The 26,256-nt window shown below is 33.8% G+C and overlaps 1 pseudogene; it reads right to left on the minus strand.

Annotated features, from left to right (window-relative positions):
• Positions 1 to 4,988: 4,988 nt before the first annotated feature.
• On the minus strand, positions 4,989 to 23,317 carry LOC114392667 (annotated as a pseudogene).
• Positions 23,318 to 26,256: the final 2,939 nt, after the last annotated feature.

The following is a 26,256-nucleotide window of genomic DNA, read 5'->3' on the forward strand; positions in this document are numbered from 1 at the left end:
ATCATGTACTAAAAGTGATGGGAGTCATACAATCATTCTATTATATTAGTGCATTCTTTTCCATTTTTCTTTCATCCTCTCAAATCTCAATACTAACAACAAAATATGTTATCTGAAAAAACAACAAAATATGTTTTAAGTCACAATTATAGTGACATCATATTAATAACCACTAAAATTCATCCCGAACTACAATTTTTCCCTTGAATAAAAATTAACTTACTAAAGGTTAAACTAGCAATATGCAAAAGCTAATAAAATGGATTTTTAGTAGTAATAAAACGAGTTTTTTTATAACAATAAAACGAGTTTTTGTTGATGCTAACTATAATTATTACTAAACTTTTTACTAATCCTAAATACACTATGATAATGTAATTGTTGACAAAATGATTTTAGACATGACCTTTCAGTGATAGCGTGACTAATTAATAACTAATTTATAGTCATGAAGATAATACAATCTAAAATCTAAATCATGCAACAATGTTTTGCTAGTCTCCCTGGATAAAGTGGATAAACTATTATGTTCTAAAAATTAAAAAGGTTAGTAATTACTCGGTAAATAATATTAAAGTAGTCTAAGTAACAAAAAAGATAATTATTTCTTTCGTTCTCTAATATTTTTTTATTTTAAATCAGAGATTATGACTGTTTTTCAATTGATTAGGTCATAAACTAATCAAGCTCATTATGTCTGAATGTCCCTGGCTCATGATGTGTGGCTGTCGTTGGTAAAAAAAATTTGGTCACTAGCTCTCATAGCCGATAATGTTATTTTTAGTTTCTTTCTCCTTTTCCTCCAACTCCTCCTCAAAAAAATATTTTATTAAAAGAAATTAAATGTTTTTTCTTAAAAAAAAATCATCTCATCGTATTTTAACCTTCTTTCAAAAGATCTGATCTTCATTCGTCTCTTTATTCTCTCTTCTCTTCCTTTCATCTATTCTCTTCCAAATCTTGCTGACACATGCATGAAGGATATATATGTCTTTCTGTCTCTCACCATTGAACTATTACAATATATGGGGACAATTCATTATATTTGAATATAATAAAAAGTAGACACCACATCTAACATTGTATATAATTATTTTCATCGCTCACTTATGTTTTATCTTTCTCGTACATAGCATCTCAACAATCCACTCCAACTCCAAAAATTAAAAGGTATAACTTTCCGTTGTCTCACATGGATGTCAAAAAATATTTTCCTATTTAATTAAAATTAAAATGAACATTCATGCTGAACCAATGAATTAGCAAAGGGACATTGGAATTGATACTAATTATATTGTGTGGTAGGTATAGATTAGGACTGTTGGTGGCACTTAATCTTGGGAGAGAGACTGAAGTTTCAATGGTTATATATATATATATATATATATATATATATATATATATATATATATATATGAATGAATGATTGAGAGACACTATTGACACAGTTGTGACATCACCTTCTTTCTCAATCTGTAGACTCTAAAATGAAATCACTGTTCATGAGAGAGACATTCACTCCACCAGGCATGCATGCATCAAGCATCAGGGCTCATCAACACCACACTAAAGAAGCAAAAATATATATACCAGACCATGTATTACTACGGAGTAATACTTAACAAATGTCCTTTGAGAATGAAAATCATATACTATTAATTTGGTATGTATGATTATTTTGGCCCCCACCTTATTCAATGATAATATATTTACTAGTAAAAAGATTTACAGTAGCAATTAATCAAAAATCATAATGCCTTTTAAAAAAATCATAATATACATGTATACCTTTGAGATACTTATATGAATTTAATGGTTATACACTTATAGCATAAACTAATTTTTATACTATCAATCAATCAAAAATTATAATTTATATGTCTTTTAAGATAATTATTATAAAAATTAATAAATTAATTATATATATAAAATAATTATGATTAAAAGATAATGTAAAATTATTATATATTGTTAGTACATTATCTATTTTTTCTAGTTATACTATGAAAGTCAATAAATTTTTCATATATGTTAACTTATGATTGAAAGAAAATATCAAAATTCTTTACATTGTCAGAGCAAGGATTATTGTCTCCTATAAGTCTTTTGCAAAATCAAATGAAAGAAAAACTGATGGATGATTTTTTATTCAGTATACCAAAACATTGTTTATCCAAATATCATGTTGTAGACAGATTTTTAATTGCTCACATGTCACAAATTCGACTGAAGGAAATGTAGTTAAATAGCAGCATTCTTTTTTTTTTCAATCTTTTTGTCATATTAAAAACAACAAAAGATTCCAACATGATGAACAAAGGGTGTACAAAAGGTTAGATAAACAATCACCATCAAGATTGAAGAGAAGGCTTGTGAGTTGGAATTAAGTAGAAGGACCCTGCTAAGTTGGTGACCAATAAATACAATGCATTTTCTCCTTCGCTTTTCAAGTCATTTTCCTTGAGTTTTTAGTAGATCTCAGATATGATGAGAAAGAAAGAAAAAGAAAAAGGAAAAAATAATAGGTCAATAGCTTCGAGTGTCATTACTCATTACTGCTCCCGCTCAACAGTCCAAATATAGTATCATTTTCATTCGTTGGCTTTGGACAGACCACAACTAACCTGTTTTGAGACCATAATTATATTGCTAAGTTGTCACTTTGTGTTGAGTCTTCCAAATGTTTTGGTAGCTGTAATGCATACCCTTTATTAGACACATTATATATATATATATATATATATATATATATATATATAAAAGTATGATTTTCAAAGAAAAATACAAAAAAGAAAATATTTAACATTTACGTTTTTTTCAGTAATCAAAAGTATTTAGCTACTCTAAAGTATTATAAATTATTATACAGTTTCATCATTGGATTTGGCTACTCTAAAGTAAGGAGATGTAATTTAGAGGATAAAATACAATAATAATCATTAATTAGAAAATCCATGTTGATAATTAATGTATTTAACTTTAGATTTTGTTATACATATATATTTGATTTTATCATAATTTACAAATAGTTGATTTTCTAATCAATTATTGTAGTCTTTATTTTCCTAAGTGTACCTCCTCACAGGTGTCAAATTAATCCTTCATCATTAGAATAATTTACAAAACAATTCTTATGTAAGAATTGTTGCTCATATAACAGTACTTAACAATTCTCAGGAATTATGAGATAATTGTAGAACTCATTTATTTTGTGTTCTTAGAGATTGCACCAATGAAGAGGAGATTAGTTGAAGTTCTTAAATCTCATATAACATTGTAGGTGTTACCAAAAATGAATTAAGTAACTCCATCATGACTGCACTATTGGAAATACTCATAGAATACAAAGTATCTATCTGAATAAAAAAAAACATATACTTATGAGAGGGTCCAAATCTGATAAGTCCTATGGTAATGGATTTTTTTACCAAAATGGGATAAAAACTAAAAAATAATTACTATGATGGGTTAATCATTAAAGTATTTATCAACATGGATGATTTTTATCACGTAAGAATGTAGGAGACACCACCATGAATGACATCTTGTGTTTTTTGTTTGTATCGTAGAAGGAGGTGTAGTATCCTACATTCCTACATGATAAAAATCATCTATTTTGATAAATACTTTATTGAACAATCCATTGTGGTAATTAATTTTAATTTTTAACCTATTTTGATAAAAAAAAAAAACCATCATTATACCAAAGTTTTTAAATGCAGTGTCTTCAGAAGTAAAAACCAGAAAGGTAGTTTGTTTGCTGCCAAGTTGCCATTTCTGAGCAGTGGCATCACTATGCTCTATTTATTTTTTTTATTTTGAACTGCATTAGACAAAGGACTAAAAGTCTCTCGAGAAAGAAACCTGGGCTAAATCACCTCTAAGTTCGTTAGCAATACAAGAAGGGGCAAAGTCATAAACTTTAAACTGTAAAGACAATCCTAAAGCAGTGGCATCACTTTGCTCTATTTGATACCATTTTCAAAAAATAGATTGTGCACTTTATTAAAATACACGCTAGACAGTGTCTCATTTAATTACACTAATTTGTAATGGGATCAATGTTTATTACAACAGGTTACCTTTTAATGAGTAAACTACCTTTATTCTTACAGAAAAATATAAAAACATTTCGTATAATAAGAGTTAATATATAATTTCCCTTCAAATAAAGGTTTAATTGTATTTTAAATCTCAATTTTTAATTTTTTTACGAATTTTACTCCAACAGATTAATTTGACTCATTTTACTCACAATTTTTTAAAAAATTACAAATTTTATCCTTTATCATTTTATCTATTAATAAGCACAAAAATTGAAGGCAAAAGTTTTTCAAAAAAATTAGGGACAAAATTTGTCAAAAAGTTAGATGCAAAATTTGCCAAAACAAAAAAACAAAAAGTTAACAGTATGTTAGTAAAATGATAAAACATAAAATTCGTAAATTTCTTAAAAGTTAAAATAAAATACACCATATTAATTTATTGATAATAAAACTCACTAAAAATTAAAAAAATTAAAAAAAAATTACAAGCCTAAAATATAGGCTATAAAAGACTGCAAAGCATTTTTCAGTCTGCACTAAACTTTTTCTAAACAATCTAGATATGCAATAAATGCTAACCTCGAGTAATGATCCTCTGAAATTATTTCACTTGACTAAGTTAACTATAAATGTAGCAATCTTACTCAATCCTGGAAGTTAGCCGTATTGTTTGCTTTTCAAAATATGTTATGTAAAGGATCCAACATGAATTAATCGAAAGGCCAATATTCCCCCCTAACTCCAATAACCCATTCCACAATTTCAATCCTAGTAACTCACATCTACATGAGCAAAGTACTACTTAATTTAACCAGGAGTAATATCATCTCCTTTAACTGCTAAAGTTGAGTTCAAATCATTCAATTCTCAATAATAATAATGGTACGCATCTAAAAGTAAAGATCCTCAATAAGTCTATATATGTGCAAAATAGTAAAAATATTTAAAGAAAACCCAATTGCATCTTGTGATTGATATAACCAACCTTGATGGAATCAGACCGTTGTTATGTTGGAGCAAAAGTATTTGAATTAGGTGAAAACATACACTTCAGACCAAATGGGAAAATCAAGGCCCCAGAAAAACCACCTATGTACAGATATATGGGACGACGAATGGCACATTTCAAACTATGCTCTACTACTACATCCAAATAAATTACTTTGAAGCCAGATAAAAATGGCAATGAAATTTTGGCATTTAGTCGTATAACATAATTATGGTATCAAAATTTGGCAAGACCTCCGGGCATGTGGGGACCAAAGGTCTAAAAAGCTGAAGGAACAAGCCAGCTACATCATATCTCCAGCTTCTGTATCAAGTCATGGCACCCAGTTCCCATCTTCACTGGCAAACCAATACAAATTCTAGCAGATGGTGTCTCCAAATTGTCCACTTGCCCATGATAAGCTGCTTCAACAATAAATTTGGCAGCTGTCTCAAAGCACATTTTGATGAAAAGGGATGTTGAGTCTGCTATGCTCCCCGTTCTGTTCATCAGGCAGTAGCCACCAGAGTGTGTCATAAAGTCGGCATTGAGCTTCAAGTGCCGGATATTTACTGATATATGAAAACATTCTGTACTTCCCTGATGATGGTCTCCCTGGCTGCTTCCACCCCATAAGCATTTAGCATAGCAAGCACGTTGTTTGAATAAATGTACCTCACATCCAGATCATCTTCCAACTCCCAAAATGTTTTAAAATGTACCCCTGATGTCTGAAGTGCTGGTATTTCTTCTTTCTCAAAGGCTGAAATCTCATCCCCTTTTCTGTCATCTTTACCATAGTAGATTACTCCACTTTCTTTACATGTAATAGCTTTACATTCACCAACCTTTCCAAAATTTTGGAGGCAAAACTTCTTGGCTGTTCTCTGAACAATCTGCATATAGTTGTTTTGAAAACAGTTGAGTTTTAGAAGCAGAACAGAAAAATGACATACATATCCAACAGTAAACAGCAGTCATATTTGTTTCCTAATTCCTAACCATAGTTCACTTCACAGTTTCCATAGTTTATAATCAAGTTCACATACAATTTGGTCCCTAAAACTGACAAACTTTATAACAAGCTAATCCTTCAATGAGTCAGTATTAGTGAGACATACAGATATGCTAGTGAGGAACATGAAGTACACGTGTAAAGTTATTTTCCAACTAGATTGCCTGAGTCATCTCTAAAATACTAGATGTGTGTAAATCCCTAAATTTCTCAAACTTTAATCATTTAGTGATCCTAAGTAATTTAACTGATAAATAATGTCACACGAGTGTACTTAACATTCTTCAAGGTGATGGGGGAATTTGTATGAAGGCATATCTTCAAGGACCAAAGCAACACAAGTTGTCATTTTCAAATATCAAATTGCTAACTGGACGCTGCTCAAACAATGCCAACTGGACAAATTCATTATAGATTTTTTTCAAGTCAGAAAGTAATAACAGAGAGCATACGCAAAGGATAAGAAAAAGATTGAGGAATGGCAACTATCACATCTCCATTTTTCTTAAAAGCAAAGAAAGAAAAACATGCTAGCACATTGTTAACATCGCCAAGTTTTCTGGATGTAAAAGTAACTAACACTGACTTTGCAAAATCACATTTTGCAAAATATTAAGCTATTAAATAGGTGTATATGACTGACTACTTGTCAGCATTGAAACACCCACACTATGGTAGGAAAAAAAATGTTAAGACACCACCATATGCATTATTGCATTTTAATGGACTTGACCAGTGTAGGTAGAAGATACTGTGCTTCTAGGCATATATGATGTCCTAGAATATAAAAAATAAACTTTTTAAAGTGTTGAATGACCCATCTGATAGATAATAACAACCCAAACTTTGATATCAGTAAAGAAACACATCAACCCCAAAATTTATACAGCATATTAAACAAAAATTAGATGCAACAAAAAGTACCTGAGTTAACAAAATGTGAGGTTCACCAGTAAATCTAAAGTGGATCTCAAAATGCATCCCTTTAGCTTCCACAAAAATTGCCCAGTCATATCTTTTTGTTGGTTCAGATTTTTTCTTTTCTCGTTTCAATTTTTTTTTTCATCAATAGTCTTGAACTTGGAGGGTTTTTCAAGTCCTTCAGAATTATTAGCATCTGTCACATTGTTATCATTCTCATTGACATCAACATCACTGCCATCCTCATCACCTTCAATTTCCTGACAGCTCACCATCATGTGTTTCCTCTTCAGGACCATCCTCATAATCAACCTCATCAGTACCTTGTAGTTTTCTCTTTTGTGCATCTGATCCAAGATCTTCATTCCCTTCAGTGTCTTCAACAACAACACCATCATCATCTTCATCATTACTTTGACCTTTTTTCTCAGATTCTGATCCATTGTCGTGAGCATCTTCAGAGCTGTTTGAATAATTTGATTGTGGATCTGTCTTTAATTTTTTTTATTCCACTAATTTTAGAAAGCAATGCCATGTGATTTTCAATGGCATCCTCCAACTCTCTCACAAAGTTAACCCTTAGAGTTTCCTCCCAGTCTTCAAGGGTAATATCAGTATATTCTGGATACTGTTTAGATTTATATAGCTTCATTACAAGTTTATATATACTGCAAATCTGACCACCAAGAACAGTTACTGGTACAACAGAAACTTTCATACTCTTAATTATGTCAGCTACAGTGATCTTCTTCAACTAATCAGCAAGACAAATAGCATCTTTCCTGCAAATAACAACTGCATCAAACACCTATACATTTCTATAGAAAAAGCAATACGTTTTCAGGAACAAAAATACAATAGAGAACAGAGAACAATATCAGTATCTCACATAGATTTCTCATGTCTCAAGGGGCATGTCATAAATGGAGTTTTGATATCACGTGCAGCAGCCATCAGGATTTCTTGCAAGCATGGAATTCCGAGTGTCACATTCGACCATTAATGGAAAGCTTAAGATTATATACAAACACCAAATGCAAATAAAGTCATTGTTCCTGTTAGTTTTGCTTAAATTTCACCAGGAATAGTTGTCCACATTTCAAGATTTCTCTATGAAAATTAAAATGATAATTTTCCATGGGATCACCAGAAACCACTGCAGCTTCTCTAATACTTTATGTTATCAAAATTGTTACTTAAGATATAGTTAGTTTACCTCATGGGCAAGTCATCTCATAAACTCATTAAACCTAATAGAAACCCTACATAAAGCTTTTATGATGTTTAGATCAAACAAAAACCATTAAATTCGTATCTGAAGCTGAGAGGACCTGACTTCAGCCGTCACTTGTTCTGTCAAACAGCTATCCTCTTATTCTCTGATTTCTTTAAACAAAAACAGTGTAGGTGGTGAAGTTGTAAGAAAATAATCCAGTATTCAGCTATCCTCAGTATTCAGCTCAGTCTATATAAACCAGTACCATAGTGTCACATTGACATACGGTTTCAGCCTATTATGCCTTTGTTTAATGTTGTTTAAACACTTTCACATTAAAATTCACTTATCATGTATGAAAACAACAAAAGAATAGCAACAGGCTCATCAAGAAGAGGTGAAATATTCTGCAAATAAAACAATATTTGAATGGGGGTTTGTCAAGCATTGCTATCAGCACAGTACTATTCACAATACCATATGATTCGATTCAAACAGTGCAGTTGACAATGCAAATCGTTGAGCGAAATGTTTTGGTGTTTGAATCACACCATCAATCACAAGAATTGCTTGCTGGAGATGAATCGTGCAATTTCGGTGCAGGTGGGTTGCACACCAAACAAGGTCAGGTCATGCATGGGGGGCTATACTGCTGAAATTGAGCAGCCACTATTGTTTTGTTCTAGTGGCTGTTATGATTTAGATCTTTGTTTTGAAGCTTACACCTCACTTTGTTAGCTATTTGACTTCAAAAGAAGGGATAAGTTACCCTAAGAATAACTTTAAAAGAGTTACTTATCAGCACCCTCATTTTCTTTTAATCTAATGGTCAAAGATGAATTACTCGTTAAAACAATTAAAAGAAAACTCATTTTAGAGTTACTCTTGGAGTAACTTGATTCCTCCCCTCTCTCTCTCTATATAATATGTGTGTGTGTGTGTGTATTGATAACTGATAAGTCTGGTTCATAAAAGACTGGTACCACTAACAAATTCATACTTTTCCATGTGCTTCAATATTGAAACAGATTGAGCAAAAAGGGCACCCCTTGGCCACACATGATATGAACAAAATAAGAAGAAATATCCATGACAGTGTAAAAAATCTAACGTCATCTGCGTTGCCGGTTCTCCAACAGATTGAGAAGCTAATACACCAACTGGTTCACCTGGTTGAGTGAGACATGAGACATACTTATGCTCTATCAATCTTACGAAATCTGCATGCTCCATAGAACCAAGATTTCTCTGTTTTGAGAATTTTTCTGCTTTTCCTTCAAGAGCATCAGGTAATTTGTTAATATATGGACTGGATCTGTCTAGCTGACGGCAATAGTTGCTATAAACCAATTCTTTATTCTGAATATAATAAAAGATAAACATATAAACAACACAAGTTGTATGTGTAATTTATGATTTTCTAAAAAAAATAAACATGTTTGATGGACATCAACACCATCTTCTCCATAGTGAAACTGAATAATTGAACCATCAGCATCACGGACAGTATGGTCATAACAAACTTCAAGACACTCAAGGTTTTTCATTAGGCATCTTTGCAGGTAACCACTCCGAGATGTTTTGACTGCAGTATCAACTAACCTGTGGAGCAAAGAGGTCATTTGTTAGGATCTAGGAATTAGAAATATAAGCCATATTACCAACAATAACCAAGAGTTATACCACTATGTAGGCATCACTACATATAACACTTGACAACATTGGCCTCTACCAAACACCAAATTTTAAATAGACGGTCTTTTTAATGGTTTTAACTGAAATTTTCATAGGCCTTTTCGACTCCTTTAATAAACTCCCTTCTATTTGAAGAACTTTTATTAACTGAAGCTCTGCTAATTTGCCTCTACCCCTTTGAGCAATTGATTGACCAATCAAGAAAAATCCAGCACCTACTAAAATCACATCATGCAACTCAATTTAATAGATTATGAAGTTTTAACTGCTGGCTATTGTTCACATTCTCATTCAGATGTGAGTGTTTAATGTTGCAAACTTCCAATAAGAAAAATTTGTTAAATAAAAACAACACAATTGTTCAGAAGGCATATTATAACAAGTCTGTCATAATCAAAAAATAGATGTAAAACAGCTATCTATATAAAGGAAAGATAGTTGCAAAAATAATGCAAGGTGCCAAGGTGTGTGCACAAACTGGACCATTAAGAAAAAGTTACAGTTAGAACAGGGTAATTATCCATGGCTTCCAAGGAGAAAATGAGCAGATTTTCAAATAAGTTTGTCCAAGTATTACTACTCATATAAATTATTGCACTAAAAATGCAAATGACAATGGTGTAATTAGTGATCTAAACTTCAATTTCGAAGGGGGCATAGGAGAAGGCACAAACTTGACTAAGAAACACTCAATAAACTATTTGCATATTAAATAAATAAAAAAGTCAAGAATGGTTCTAACAGTTTTGAATCTGCAATAAACAAGTGATGAGCATAACAGATATCGCAGACATTTTAACAAAAAACAAATGAAATGAATATTCCATTAATTTATAACCAAAAAAAAAATATATCAATGGCAAGAAACAATTGTAATGTTTCACTCCTTCATATGCACCAGTGCACATGCAAGGACTGTAATACAAGATACATTGACATTCTGATGCATCAAAAAACTGTGAATTATATAACCTAATTACATGTCAGTGATGTCACCCAGGCCAGGTAGAAATTCAGACTCTGTTTGAAGTAATTATTTCAGTTCATCCTCCGAGATAATCTTACCTAATAAAATTAAAATAATAAACATTTTGATTGGTTCAGCCAATATCTGTCACATGTACATGCATCTTGATATTAAGTGCCACTATATATACTCTGTCTTTGATAAGCACCCAAGCACTTGGCAAACCAACCCTTAAAAGCTATTTGCTAAGGGGGAAGAACCAAGCACTTAATACTCCACCGAGCATCCCACACTACTCGATGAGAGACATAGGCACCCCATAATACCCAAGTCCCCATCATAGCACTGCCCATGGGACCCAACATCTAGGCAACTCACTCTACAACACTTCACTCAACTTCCTCGCTGGTCAAAACTCTCTTTAGGTAACCTTTTTCGATACATCGACAACCAACTATGTTACCAGTTGATAAGCACCCAAGCATTTGGGAACCCACCCTTAAAAGCTAGTTGTTAATGGGGGAGAACCAAGGACTTAAACCAAGCATCCCATACTAAATGTGGGGAATAGGCACCCCTTCACTCAACTTCCTCGCTGGTCAAAACTCTCTTTAGGTAACCTTTTTCGATACATCGACAACCAACTATGTTACCAGTTGATAAGCACCCAAGCATTTGGGAACCCACCCTTCAAAACTAGTTGTTAACGGGGGAGAACCAAGGACTTAAACCAAGCATCCCATACTAAATGTGGGGAATAGGCACCCCATAATTCCCAAGTCCCAATCATAGCACCTCCCTTGAGAGCTGACATCTCGGCGGCTCACACTCTACGACACTTCACTCGATGACACTTCACTCAATTTCCTTGTCGATTAGCACACTCCACCATCCAGAAACCTTTGTAAGCAGCCTTTATCGAGATATCAACAACCAGCTCTAATACCAATTGATAAGCACTCAAGCCAAACACTTGAGGAACCCACCCTTAAAAGCTAGCGGTTAAAGGGGGAGAACCAAGCACTTAAATACTCCACCAACACTACTCAATGTGGGGCATAGGCAACCCATAATACCCAAGTCCCTATTTGTCTTGAATTGGCAAGATACACATAGACAATGGAATAAAATTATAACAATTCACAATCTTAACAATCATACATAATTTAACAATCATACCCTTCACAACCAGCCATGCAATGAAAGTTGTAACATCCCATTTTTTTTGTATATAAATTTTAGAGAATAATGATGTTTTATAATTAAATAAATAAAGAAAAATAGTTATAATAAAATAATGGTTTGAGAGAAAATAAGAAGGGTATTTTATTATTCATTTGATGGAGAATAAAATAGAGCTTCTTTTTTATAAAATAATAAAAATAAATAAATAAAGTAAATAATAGGTCGTGAATACCCCTAGTTATAAATAGTGACATGCTAGGTCAGTTTTCAGACTGACTTCTCAGCCTCCTCTGCCTACCAATTTCGTTTTTTTCTCTCTTCCTCTCCCAAAACCCTCTTTTTTTCCCGCAGACCACCAAACCTGTCTCAGAAAAATGACGATCTCGGACTCATTCATCGTTGGATCGTCGTGAAATTTAAAAAGAATGTTCGCAACCCATTTCCGAGCATTCTCACCGTTGGGAATTTTGATATTACGTCTGAGCTAAGAGAAATACCTCTCGCATTGTAGCATTTTTCTTTCCCGCAGAAACCCAGAGCCGTCTTGGTAAAACTACGATCCCAGTTTCGTTAACTGTTGGATTGTCGTAAAATTTGGATATGTTGTTCGAAATTCAGTTGCGCACGCTTTGACCGTTGGGATTGGCGATATAATGTTCGTGGAGGGAGAAAAAGGAATCGCATGAAGATAGTCCAAATGGAGGCTTTAATCCTTTCTCCGTTTCTCTGACGTTTAGGAACTCTATCGGAGCAGTCGAAGGAAGAACTGGAGGAATCTTAGGGAACCGTTAGAAATGACGCTATCGCTGTGGGAAGACACGTGAGTCCGCTTAAAGGTAAGGGATGAGTTATTCACAGTTGGGGATTAGTGAGAACATGTGTAGGGATCCTTAGAGGATTAAATTGGGATTTTATTTTGGGATGTTTGTTAAATTGCAATTTTTCCTTTATGATTATAAATAAAATATTGATATCCTGATGAAAATTGCTTGATAAATTGTGCTCTTGATATTTGTATATTTCGACCTATGATTTTGATATAATTGTGTAATATTATTTGAGGGGTTTTAGTCCTCATGTTGTGATAGTCTTTTATATAAATTGTTATATTGAGGATATGAAATGATAATTCAAATTGTGAGTATGTGATGAATTGTAGAATAACATGTTGCTTTGAGATTATAATATTGTTATTGAGATTGAGTATAAGTGTAAAGTTGAACATGTGTTAATTTGTGAGATACGTGTAAACATGTGATGGTGGATTGTGACACTATGAGATGTGAAATTGTGAATGAGTTCTAGTTGTGGATAAGTGTGTAGTTAACACTTGATGTGAAATTACTTGTGTTGTAAGCTATGAATTGTACAATAACCCGACCAGCGTTATCTTGAGAAAAGCGTTGATGCGCAGTGTTAAAGAGAAAATGTAGGTTTCCTATTTAGGAACCAGTGTTAAATCGTAGCGCGATTGTGTTGAACGTGTTTAAAACACGAGTGTAAGGTCGTGGGTATTGTATTATTCATGAGCAGTGTCTGCATGCAAAAAAATTATTTTAGGGGTTGGACCTGAATCAGGAGGGAGAGGCCCTGACGGACTCTTCGGAGTGTAGGCCTTGGGGGTCACCGGATTTGAGTGCTCCTTTAAACCTATGCTGATCTCATATGGTTGGAGCATTCTCGCAAAACATCGTGACCCTGACTGGTCTCCCTATGATCTTACTTAGTGAGAGTGACCTGACAAACCCATGGTGTGGTGTGTCTTGTTGTGTACTCCTAAGCGCCCCAGGGTGGTTTTTCACTGACATGGTACCACATTGCATATAGAATTGAGTCTTAGCATAACTGTTGCATATGCTTGCTAATTGATGTGTTATTATATCTTGATCGAAGTATGAGATTCTTGTGTAATGTGATTGATGATTGAAAAATGAATTTTGAATGACGAAGTGGTGAAGTTACGTGAGCTATGTTTAAGCAAGTGGTATCTCATTTATATAATATATATATTTAATTGTCTTGTTTCTCTATTAGCTAGGAATGTGATAACTCACTCCCTGTGTGTTGTTGTGTTTGAATCCTGTGATGATCTTGAACTTGTGTTCGGGGGAGCAGATGAATAGATGGATGACTATGAAGAACCTCATGCTAGAGGACACGGGAACACAACGCTCTGATAGGATGTGACATTAGGATATAGGTTCTATATTAATTGTATGAAGCTTAGACGACTTTGTTTGAGTCGAGAATACTTTATTATTTATTTGGACAAGTTTGAATATGATGTAGAAGAAAATGAATGTGAGCTTTTTTCCCCTTTGAAAGACTTGTAAAAAAAATGTTTTAAAAATATTTTTAATTAATATTTGATTTTTTTTCTTCTTATTAGTATATATGTGAGGGGTAGAGGGTGTCACAAAAGTAGTATTCCTGAGGGTGAAGGGCAGTAAGAAACCGATCAATAATGAACCCTCCTGCTCTAGGGGAACAATCCCAGGGAGGAAAGCAGGGTAAGGTCTTTCCAGAAACCATGCGTGGGACTCGTTTTCCTTCCAACTCTTGCTGGCCTAGATGAGAAGATATCTGCTGGAAATTTACCTGTTTAAAAGCATATGAAATCAACTTGAAATCACTAATTGCCATAAACATACATAAATGATTAGTATTAAACTAAATTTACAATCTTGTACAATGTGCACTATTTATTTATGGAAATGAATGAAAGCCTATAATTAAAAAAATTAAACAAGGATAAAACTATATGCGTTTTTTATAATTTGAATTTTGAGCATCATCTGCTTACACTGCAACAGGATCTTTTATTATAGCGCATAATAATGGATTTCACTCCAGTCATATGCACAAAATTTCAGGACTTCAAACGTGTGTAGCATTAAACACACTTCTGCCACACTGCCACTTATAATATTCATAGCAGACTCTTAGTTTTTCTAATATGCCACATGCAGTATCTTAAGTGCTCTGTATCCTAATACACAACTAAAAAAAAGTAATGTGGACAAATTAAAATCAAAATAGAAATAGACCTACCATACTACCCTTAGCTCCAGATGTAGTCATAAGAGAAATACAATTTTTTCCTGAAGGTTGCAATATTCCTTCAGATAGTAGCTCCTTTAATATACCTGAGCTTGTTGTTGAGTTAAGCTTGTTTGTCATCTTCCTATCTGATGTTAAGGTTGCTTCTCCATTACTGCGTATTTTTTTCTCAATATTCAATTGCAATGTGACTGAATCTAAAATGAAAAATATATTAGAACATTACAATTTTACACAGAAAAAACCAAATAGTAGTAAGGAAATGTCAAGTACCCCAACAAAGATAACTATGAACCATTATTTTTCATAGTCTGTTAAGAGCACAAGTTTCTCTTATGATTTTAGTATTGCGTGAGCATGTACGTATGCCAACCTGTCATAGCAAGTTGGAGAAACATCCTAATAGTTTCCATAACAAGTACAAAGACTAAACTAACATGAAACGAGTGTTGTCACAGCTGATTAATACAATGTTATGAGAATAAAAAACAACTCCCACCAATGATGGTTTATTCAGGGCACATTTGGAAGACATGTTTGATTCAGAACATAGTAACCAAATGCCAATGCTTCCAAATTATATTGATCTTAAGATGCAAGCACCCGTCTTCAGCCAGCCAGCCCAACAGTTACTTTCGGTCTTGGAACAAAAATAGGTAAAACATTGGAGACCCAAATTGTTTAAACTTCAAACTAATGCATCTAGGACATAATCAAGGCCAGTGCATCTGGGACAAAGACAGGGGCCACTGCATCTGGGACAAAGACAGGGACCAGGGCAGCAGGGACAAAGACCGGGGGCCAGTGCATCTGGGACGAAGACAGGGATCAGTGCATCTGGGACGAAGACAGGGGCCAGTGCACTGGGACAATGAAAGCCAATGTCGAGATAGGAACCAAAAACTCAAAGCAAAAAGTACCTAAAAACCCCAGTTAACAAAGGAAGTACCCACAAACAGGCTCGAATGGAGATGAAACTCCAAGGATAGGAGCAGTCAGTAGGGGCGACCACTATGCTGGAAGCGCTGCCAAAACGGCAGCAAGACACGCACTGTCATGTGCTGGAAAAGCTTCCGGCACAGGTGTATTTAGCTCACTGAAAAGGCGTGTCGGGAGAGCACATCATGAGTTCTTTCAAGATGCCGTCAATGGCGTGGATGCCTCATTAATAGATTTCACAAAACAACAGGTATAAAAGAAAACTCACAATTAATATTTTTTTTTTCACGAGGTACGTACAGTTAGAAATTTATATTTATAATTTCATATTTTTTGTTACTGAATTGACCATAGACCAATTCCCTTTTTATTAGGGAGTATTCAATACATCCATAATTCTGAGTTTCATGTTACTCATTCCAAGAGACATGTCAGATTCAGGGCATCCCAATTAAATTAAATGGAATGACAGATTCCATCTTAAAGTGGGTCTGTGTTGCAGTCAAAAAAAAAAAAAAGTGGGTCTATGTTTCTTATAATTAAGACCAAAAAATTAAAGGACGGGAGAGAGTATTAAATATAAAACTATCAATTCACCAATTGAAAGCAATCAATAAATGTTATCATATCTGGAAATGGAATATTATTTTAGAATCATATGATTTGTATAAAATAACTTTTATTTAAGTTACCTATATTGTCACTATTCTTCACTCTAATGAATTCACGATGAACACTGTTACCAATTATCTCACAACTATTAAGCTGATTCATTCTTTCAACATCCTTTCCTTCTACTGAATTGGTTGTAAACCTGTAAAAAGGTAGTGAATAACCGACTTAATGCGGAAAGTAGGTTGCCAGCAGCATTTGATCCATAAAGTTCTTGCACTCTATGTATCATACCAGTCACCAAATTGAGCCTTATCAACTATGCCACGCACCAAGTCATTTTTATATATCAATAATTTATCCTCATCAGGCTTTTCCTTCTTTTTTGATGTATCTTGAGTGTATCTTTTCCCCTTCCTGATCCGAGTCTTGAAAAAATTAGATGGGATTTTTGCATTCTTCTCAAACAGTAAATGATGGTGAACCTCTGGTGATATAGTATAGCAATGCACTGATAACCTAGAAAAACAAAAGAAATCACATTTACTTAATAAAACCGTTATATCATTCAAAATAAAGCAGATCATACCCAAGTAGAAAAATAGGAAACAGGATTTAAGAATTAAGACATACTGACTAAATAGTTTAATAAATTGTTATTAACTAATATAAGAGAGGGAAAATAACCAAATGAAAAGGCTTCTGGCAGTTTATTTAGAAAGTAATTTGTTTTAACATCAGAAGAGTGAAAGTCAGAGTGGCTTCCATATTGCTGGAGGAAACAGAAACATTTCACTCTCAGAATTTGACATGAAAACTTTCTGCCCATGTTTGCCATAGAATGAGCCTAGCCCAGCCATGGATACACCAGAACTGTACAGTAGTTGATTGAACTCTTCATAGCTTAGAAAAGTATCCTTTTTTGTAAGAAGAGCAGCACTTACAATATGATCCTGGAAAAATAGTTCAAAATGGAAGGGGAAAAACATCAGGAAATAACCCCAAAGAAAAATTTTGTAATAGCGTACATTAACTAATTAAGGCAATTTGTTGCTTTGTGACCTAAGCAGTCATGGATACAACTACAGAAAACAACCTGATCCCACAACAAAAGGATCCTTATGCCCCGCAGTACTAAACAGGCTTTATTAAATAAATAATTTATTCAAATACCTGAATCAAAGCTCTGATTGGATCCCCACTTGTAGGTTTCACATATTGATTGTTAGCATTTACAATATTGTAAGCTTCAGCCCGAGAAATTTCATCTTGTGGAAAATGAACATTAATCTCATCACCATCAAAATCAGCATTATAAGTACAGAGATCACGAAGGGGAAAAAATAAAACAAAGAAGTTATTAACTGTAGTAACCCTATTAAGCAGAGATATAATGCATATGAATGCATCAAAATGAAATTCTCGTGACAGATTGTCAGATAGTCAAATGTACTAATACATAATTTATACCATAATCACACCAAGCTCAGAAACTAAAAGTATATATTACCTACAGTTTGCATAGTGCATGCGTACAGTTTTCTCCCCCTTTAGAACGCGAACTATATGTGCCATTATACTAGGTTTATGGAGTGTTGGCTGCAACAGAATATAAAGTTCAATTCATATCAGAATGTCATCAAATCAGCCGTGTCCACATCACACATTTTCTCAATATGATCTTCACAAAATTGTTTTATGTTGTGGTAGATATACAGTTCAAAGTTATGCAAGCAATACTATCAATACCAACTTAAGAAAACAGAATTTTAACTCAAATTACACATTTTCAAGAACCACAGCTACTTGACAATTTCCAATAGTAGATGAGAACAATCAAACAGCATACTTCCAGCATTCTAAAGTCATACATAGATTTTCTATTTCTTCTTTACCTAAAGAAAATCATTAAAGGAATGAAATACAGTACTACAATAAATATATTGCATTATTGCTAAAAACACATCAGATGAGACAATGCATTACCTGTCGATTGGCAAGCACAACATCGCCATCCTTCAAGTGGCGATAAACAACTTTCCCTTCAAACTCATGGTCAGATATCTCCCTTGATGCAAAATAACCCCTCGAGGTTGGTAATTTCCTCGATGTCAAAGAAAGGAACTTCCCTTTTGGTGGAAGCTTGACTATTGATACTTTATCAGCATAATGAGAAGCACTGGGATGGGATTCAGCACCATTAAGGATAGCATTCCTTAACTTCACTACATTCCAAGGAGTCACTCTCTGAAAGATATTAACATAAAAGCCAATGGCAGGAAACAAAATGAGATATGAAGGTTTTACCATAGCTAGTAATATCCTACTCAATGTAGAGTCCAATATGACCAGTGCAACGCCCCAGCATAATAATCAGTTATCAGAACGTTATTGTTTGGAGTACTTAATAAACTCCGAATGTCTCACTTCATTCTAGAGCAATTTGTCATTCTATGTTTCTGATGCTCTGTTAAGAATAATGAGGCCAAAATTTGGTTGCAGGCTTGCAGCAGACAAATTATTATCCAGTTTATACTTATAACCAAATGCTTCCTTTTCAGTTTCAATTTTTTATCTTCTTTAAATTATATAGGCCACGCCAAGGGAAAAGATGGTTTGCCTGTCTAAGATCATAAGATATATATTATAAGCAGAAAATGAAATAAAGGAAAATACAACACCAAAATATTCACTTCTATTGGAAGTATTAGAATGACATGCAGTTCATGATAGGAGTTAGTATTTAGGAAGTAGCATCCATTTACTCTTTATCAAGAAAACAGTCCTCGCTTAGTCTATTAAGAATCTATATATATAGATGTCTGAATAACCTAAGCACTACACCCACAAGCAATATCAATCAAGTTATTCCCTCCTAACTCCCTCCAAATTCAACAAGAACCATTCATAAATGTATACATGTTGTGATATCATACACATATTACTAAACTGAATACACATCAGAAAAGTATAACAGTAACAACAAAAATAACAAATAAGGACATTGAGTGATATCTAGTTACAATCCTCACCTCAGGATACGATAATCTTAAAGCAAAATATGGGGGAATCCCAATTTCATTGACTGCTAAATAAGGATCTGGTGATATGACAGAGCGACATGCAAAATAAACCATCTTTCCCATCATTTTCTGCCGAAAGATGCCTTCCTTCTTCTCCAGCAATCGACAAATTCCAGTAGCCACATCTCTCTTGCCTAGACCAAGCAAGAAGAAAAGTTAAGTCTATGAAAGAACCATTAGCAAGATATCAAAAATATCTACATGTCATCATATATATCAAGCAATCCACAAACTCTAAGAAACCTCATTTTTCTTCCTCTGTGATTATAATACATTAATACTTATGTCATATTCATAACAGAAAAAAGAGATTCTCTTACAAACATTTTATCACAATTAAAAACTTGGAAAATTTTTATTAACTATTGATATTGGTCAATTTTTTATTGACAAATTACACCCAACCCAAATGCACCCATTTCCACATTACTATTCCAATTTCCAACAGGGCAAAAAGAAAATGAAACCAGAAGAGACTCTCACCAGAAGCAGTTTTATTGTCAAATAGCATGTTTACAGATTGCTGAAGATCCATCCACCAGCTTAGAACCTTTGAGGGATCTGACTTATTTAGATGGGCATCTCCCAAGGATATATTGCATTGTAAAACCTTAGATATGAAAAGTGAGAAGGGAAAGGAAATGAAAAGAAAAGTAAGAATTAGACAATACAGCTAGAAAATAGAAATACCCACAAGCATGGACCGATGGAGATGAAAATCTGTTTGTGGACAAGAGCATAAATACATCATATGTACCAAGTCATCATCCATAAAAGAAAAGGGGGAAAAAAACTCATGGTTGACTAAACTGTGCCACTTTTTTTCTTTTCATTTTGAAAATTGAACATATAGCAAGAAATAACAAGTAGAAAGAGCATTAATTAAGCATGTTTCACAAAATTGTAAGCATAATGCCTGGGTATGGTACAACGCAGTGCATAAAACCCAGGTACAGAGCACAGCACAACACACCAGGGTTTTGTACAGTAAAGGATTAGCAATTCCTATTGCAAGGATGTAGCTTGCTATTAATAACAATGCTTGGAAACAAATAGTCATAGGACTTTGAGTTAGCATGGTAGTTGTGGAATAATATTCAGGCTAGGAGGACAGAACATGCATAATACAAGTCCACAAAGGTTAGAGTCGGACACAGCCAAGCCAACCCACCCCCTCTACATACATAAATATGTGTCTATATTATAAATTATAAAAGAATATATGCACACACACACACATGCACTTAGATATAAATATATGAATATATAGATATAGATATAGACATAATATAATATAATAAAAGAATATCATAAAACTATTATTATATCTAAAGAAAGTGTAACGATACGCTGACCAAAAAAAAAGTGTAAAGACTAAAGATGCCAAAGCACACTACATGAACCAAGCAAAGACAACATCCCCTTACTCGACTTCTTATATTTAAAGTGATTAGTGTATCTACTTCAATGATACTATTGTTCCATACCATTATGGAAGAAGATTCTGGTAAAATATTCACTTCCTCGAGAATGAAAAAAATTAAAATATTTTTAGATTACTACTGTAATTTAATTTCTGAAAATAAACAAAGTAACAAGAAACAATAAATTTACCATATAAAACCATCCAAAGGTTGGTTTACTGATTCTAGGATTCTCAGCTCCACATTCTTGACACTTATGTTTTTTCGTCAGGAATTTCCTTAGAACAGAATTGCCTCACTAAATTGAAGGGAGGTCCAATTTTCTCCCAGTTTCTCAGCACTATAACACTGGCTCACATCTCCATCACCTGGATGTACAAATTCATCTGGATTAAAAAAATCCACACTTTTTTCTGTGATAATAGATTCCAAATTTTTGGCCATGATAATATCCCCTTTCATTATAAGCTCCAATTGGAATGCACGAATATCCACCTTGAATCAACATAAGACCGAACAAACAATGGCCAAGAAATACATAAATATCTTACAAATGCAGTATAGGGAACCAACACATAAAATTACCACATCAACATAAGTTTACCTCTTTTCTAAGGGACTGAAAATGATGGCAAGAGAAACAAGTTCTTTGTAGAATATTGCTAGGAATATTGAACGTCAAAGGGTTGTAGACAGGGGAAACAAGCTCAATGTGACCAAAATGATCTGGGCAATGTTTAGTTGTTTGACCACAAGACTTACAACTGCATCAAGCAAAAGACATGTCTCAGTCACCCACCCACCTCAATTCAAGACATGTAAAATAAGTACAACTTAAATTAAAAATCTTCAGTTATTAGAAAATAATCAATTACTACTCCACATAACTTATCTCCACCCAACCATGTCAAAAACAAACTTCTCCTAGCTAATTTGTAGAAGCTCTCTCATATTAGCTTCTGTATTAGCTTAAGCATAAACAAAACTAATTTTAGCTTATGGAAAAGCATATTTCATTCTCATCTTATTTTCTTCTCCTAGAAGTGCTTATAAAAAAAATTAAAAAAAAAAAATCATCCACATGCTCTGGGACTTCTCAAAGATCTCCTCCCTAAACATCAGCTTCCAAAATAGATAATGAATATAAGCATATAAGAACATACAGAGACTTGTCATCGAGGGGCCCCATAGCGGCGTCGTATAGTCCACCAGGTACGGGTGCAGCAAATAATCGACCAGAATCGGGTTCGTTATCTTCACGCGGCTGCTCCGCCGTATCTCGTCGTCCGTTAGGAAACTGAACGCCACCACCTCGACGGAGTTTGTTGCGCCCTGCGAGATGACGTTACGGCGTCATTAGATAGATTTCACGGAGCAAGAACAATAAGAGAGTGCTGAGTTGGAGAAGGGATTGATTGATTATCACCTCGGTTGAGAGAACCATGTTGCCGCCGTCAAAGCAAGTCCGAACGCCGTCAAGGGTTTAACGGAGAGGAGAAGAAGAAGAAGAACAAGAAGAACAAGAGGAGGAGGAGGAGGAGGAGGAGGAGCAGAGAGATGTTTAGTGGGAGGGGACGCACAAGGAAGTAGGGTTTTGAGAGGTTTTAGCAACCCATGAAATTTTTATGCTCCATGAACTTACTTCTTCACAGTAACCATACAAATTCACTTGGTTTTTTCTAACGATTCAACGAAAACCAAAATTAGCAATTTATCCAAGCTTTGTGCTTCATGACTTCCGAGGGAGCATCCTTCAGCAGCTGAACAGAAACATGACCTCTTGAATCCCTTCCAATAAGAATATTGGCTATTCCATTAGCTTCTCACGACACCAGAGAAAAAAAGACAAACCACTCTTTTCGAATCATAACATGAATCCTCCTAACAACATCTCCATGAGTGTGCAACTCATCATGAAGATTATTCCTACCGTTCCACTCAAACAACGAGACAACTTACAAGCAATCTGACTCACAAATTAGAAATTTATAGTGATTCTGCCAACATATCTTGAGACCAACAAGCATAACCGTCAACTCCGCACGAAGAGCATCGTCATGACCGAGAGTTTTAGAGAATCATAGAAGCCATCTCCCCGCTATGTCAGGAACAGCACCCCCTATTACCATGCAAGTAGAGGGACCCCTCCAACTACCATTTATGAATTGAATCTACTTCATTCTGTTTTAGTTTTTTTATGAAAATGTTTATTTATTTCACAATTAAGGATTGATCAAATCCTTTGTTCTTCAAAAAATATATATTAATTCCTTTGAGAAGGTTATTAAAAAGAAAATGATATTTTTACTCCATTTTATAAGGATAAGGACTTATTTTATTTTAAAATGTAATATAATTGAAATATAAACACAGATAAATTGATTCATTTCTTTTAATATAATTAAATATAATTTATTCAATTAAAATATACAAATTTTAATCAACTTAAGTCATGCATATAATTTTATTTGATTTTAGTATAATTATACATCAATATAATTAAACATAAATGACTAAATTAAAATATACTAATTTTTAACAACTTAAGTAATATATATGGCTATGAGCAAGTTATGTTTTTCGTCCGTAATCTTTTCATATTTGTGATTTTTGTCCTTATATTTTTTTTTGGTCGGTCTTGGTCTTTAAACTTTTATTTCAACCATAGTTTTTGTCATTTTTGTCTATTTTCAATGTTGTGAGATGATGTGAAATTTCTTTATTCTTATTTTATTATACTACGTTTTTTAGAGGCTAAAAACCGCCAAAAAATTACATAATTGAAATATTTAAATACTTTGTGACGATTTTTAACCATCACAAATTGTAACATCTTGAATAATTAAAAAACCAAATGCCTTCTAACCTTTTAACACAACAACACAATACAATAAAACACACAAACCCATATTGAAGATTGACTTAAACAAAACAAACCAAGCACCAGAAATTTGTATTGGATTTTGAAAAGGCTTCTAATATATGCAAGAAATTTTACACACTCAAGCTTTGTCCAACCTTGAGGACTAGAAAGAGCTTCCTCACATCGTGGTCGGAATCGCAGTGTGTTGAGGTTTCGGCAAAGAAGATGAATGTTTGTGGTGGTGGTGTTGAAGAGACCCACAGAGGAAGATGTAATACTCATCATCGACAAGCACCAAATCTGAAATGTGTTGGTGGCACCAAAGAAGGGAGGGTTGTCACGACATGACGGTGACAAAGAAGGTAGTGGTGAGCATATCTATGGGAGATTTGTGGATTCCCTTAATGACAATCTTCTTAAATATTAATTCCCTTAATGACAATCTTCTTAAATATTAATTCAAATGAAACAATTTGAATATGAATATAAAGCAATAATAAATAAAGGAGATTAAGGGAAGAGAAAATGCAAACTCAGTTTTATACTGGTTCGGCCACACCCTTGTGCCTACGTCCAGTCCCCAAGCAACCCGCTTGAGAGTTCCACTATCTTGTAAATTCCTTTTACAAGTTCTAAACACACAAGGACAATCCTTCCTTTGTGTTTAGAATTCCTTTACAACAAGATACTCACAGTCTCTTAATCCCTTAGAGAATGAGAAGAAGAAGAAGAACAAATCTCTCTAGAAAGAGATGGATTTTACAGATTGAGCACTCAAATAATTCCTTAATGAATTGCAATTGAATTGGCCAAGGAATTCTTAAGAGGATAAAATGAATTTGCTCTTTGAGAGGATAAACACTTGTTGTTCTGAAAATCTCTGAGCAATTTCGTGTTTAAGTCACATATATATAGACCATTGGTGGTCATGAATAAAGCCTTTGAAAAGTTGTGACTCTTGAAATTATTTTTTCTGAAAATCCTGTCTGGTAATCGATTACAGTGATTGTGTAATCGATTACAGCTTTTAAAATTTGAATTAAAACGTTTACTAACTGCTAGTAATCAATTACCAAAATTGTGTAATCGATTACACAGTCTAAAATTTCGAATTCAAATTTTTGTAGCTGTTATAAAACGTATTTGGCCACTGGTAATCGATTACATCCTCTGGTAATCGATTACCAGAGAGTAAAACCTTTGAGAAACACTTTTTTAATTTAAATCACTTGGCCAAACCTTTGCTAATTCAATTAGGAATTCCCTTCCTAATATTCTAGTGATCATCTTGATGTTGTGACTTCTAATCTTGAAGTATTGTCTTGAATTTAATCTTGAAAAGTCCATTTGCATCAATTGCACCACATCATCATGATCATCATCAAAACATCAAAGGCAATTGCATCTACAAAATGAATGCATATACATACATACATATATATATATATATAGGTATAGTAACTCAGTACACATCATTCACATAATGAAAAGTAAATTAGTTCATACATATAATTAAATTTGTGATTTACATCCTCAATTCAAAAATCGAATTATGGAACCAGCTACGGAGGAGTTGATTAACAAAACATAACTCTCTCCCAAAATAATCCCAACGTCATCACGCAGGCTTGATAGCTCCACAAAAGAATCTCACTTCATGTACACTATAGTTGTCATTTTGTTCCTACGAACAAAGGTTCGTAATCATCACAGATACCAACCATACGGTACAAAAATTGTGAGGGTGAGTTTATTATAAAAGAAATTAACACAAAAATCAAATAACCATAATTAGTAAGAAAACATTAACAATTACCATAAGCATACACAAAAATCCATTAGTCCAACATACACTCAACAAGTAGTCATCATCCATCCATAATTCAAATCGATCATACTCAATATGATGCATGCACCTGACCTCAACTCTCAAATGCAACGTGGTACCATTCATCAAGGAAATAGCCTAAGTGTGTCCACATGACACTCTCACTTAGGAAAACTAGGCAGTAAGTGTTAAGGTCACCCTGTCGTGCACAGATAACTCCCCCCCCCCCCCACGGTGATCAACCTGAGTGTCAAGGGAGTTCCAAACCGAGTGACATGCCCCCAAGTACAAGTATTCCTCCTCATGAGAAACTACAAGTACTTACTGACAAAGATTATACTATTTTCATGCAATATGAAGTATGAAACATGGGCTTCATCAATGCACTGACCGTGGATCATTAAAGATTTTAAG

The sequence above is a fragment of the Glycine soja genome, chromosome 2 (assembly GCF_004193775.1).
Source record: "Glycine soja cultivar W05 chromosome 2, ASM419377v2, whole genome shotgun sequence".
In the NCBI taxonomy this organism is placed as follows: Eukaryota; Viridiplantae; Streptophyta; class Magnoliopsida; order Fabales; family Fabaceae; genus Glycine; species Glycine soja.